The sequence below is a fragment of the Sminthopsis crassicaudata genome, chromosome 2 (assembly GCF_048593235.1).
Source record: "Sminthopsis crassicaudata isolate SCR6 chromosome 2, ASM4859323v1, whole genome shotgun sequence".
Taxonomy (NCBI): Eukaryota; Metazoa; Chordata; class Mammalia; order Dasyuromorphia; family Dasyuridae; genus Sminthopsis; species Sminthopsis crassicaudata.
The window spans coordinates 25,237,913-25,239,789 of NC_133618.1; positions in this window are offsets into that span (position 1 = coordinate 25,237,913).

Genomic DNA, 1,877 nt, shown 5'->3' on the forward strand with positions numbered 1-1,877 from the left:
AGTAATGCAAAGGTTATAAATCTCAGTGAAAAGGAAAATAGTGATTGGGTCCAAAGTGAACCAATTAGATGACCATTCTTTGCCCAGTTTTGACCTAAATTGAAGGGAATCAAAGGAAGTCTGAGATATCCCCTGAACTCAAAGAGTTAATAGTGTAAAAGAAGAAATAAGTTGTTTGTTTATACATACAAAGATATGCAACAAATATTAGATCATGGCTACTAAGACTCCAGCCTCAAGAAAGACAGTGTTAAGAGTTAGAAAATGTCTCAGAATTACAGACTCCCAGAGTTGGAAGAGACCTTAAAAATCGTCTTGTGCCACTTGAAGAAAAATCTCTTATATAATACCCCTAAAAGTCGAATTAATGGCTAATGGATGGAAGGATGTAAACATGTACTGAGTGCCCAATGCTATGGTAAGCATTGGTGATACAAATACAATAGGTGAAGGCAGTCCCCTGAGGACTCAGGGAGCTTATTTTCTAATGAGGAATACAACACAAAAAAGAGTTGAAAAATGGGAGGTAAAATCTAGTAGTAAAATCTTTTGAGTCAGAAGCAGAGGAGGGAGAGAAATAAAGGCTGGCAGCCCTTCCACAAAATGGAGGCATCTGAAGGAGATCACTGATGACTGAAAAGGGGTATAGAGGAGAAGGAATGTTCCAGGAAGAGTTAGAGAGCCCCAGTCTTGGATGGAATTTCCAGGGTGAGACAGCGACCAGATGTGGTAGCCAAGTCCAGAGAGTCCAAAATAGAGTCGGGATATTCTTTAGATAGAATATTCCCAAATATGTCAACTGCTCCTCATTGGCACAGAGACCCTTCGCCAGCCTAATTGCCTTCTCCTTGCTTGCTTATCAATCTCCTCCCTAAACCATGGCACCAGACTGCAAGTGGTGTGGGGTCAGGTCAGAGTACGGGGGTATCACCACTCCGGTGCTGCACCCACACCTTCCTTAATGAAGCTAAGTTGGAGTTCTCTATTTTATCTTCTATATCAAACTATTGCCCAAGTAGAATTTATGGTCTGATAAAAAACCTTTGTATCTTTTTTCAGACAACCTGCTGTCTAATCACATTTCCTCTATCTCATACTTGTAAAACCATTGGTTTTTTTTTTTAAAATGATTTAAGATTTTACATTCATTCTTAATTTAAATTTCTTCCTATTTGATTTAGGAGAGTTTGTTTGGGGACAGAATGGTCAGACAAGTTTTCTTGGAGAAACTGTAGACTTTGGGGGAAAAAAGGAAGAATTTAAATAGGAATAAAAAGGAGGAAAAGGGGCAGCTAGATGGTGCAGTGGATAAAGCACCAGCCCTGAATTCAGGAGGACCTGAGTTCAAATCTGGTCTCAGACACTTAACACTTCCTAGCTGTGTGACCCTGGGCAAGTCACTTAACCCCAGCCTCAGGAAAAAAAAAAAAAAGAGGAAAGGCCATTCAGGCAGAGGAATGGTATATCACTAGATATGTCCTTCTACATTTCTTTGCATTTTCAATATTTGTGACTTTTTTAAAATGCAGAAAACTGATTTTCATTTTGTTATTATTAATAATATTATTATATTATAATATAAATGATATCTTTGGACTTTTATACAGTTCTCTTTTCTTTCCTTTTTTTTTTTGGCTGAGGTTTTAAGTTTTGCTGAGATGTTAAGTATATTGCCCTAGAATACAGCTAGGAAGTGTTAAGTGTCTGAGGTCAAATTTGAACCCAGGTCCTCCTGACTTCAAGGCTGGTGTCTATCTACTGTACCCCCTAGCTATCCCACAGTTCTCTTTTCTTTCCAAAAGTCTTTTGTGTTGATGGCTCCTCCTGACATGGAAAGAGCCTGGGTTCTTGAAGTTTGAGCTAATAGATGTTGGAGT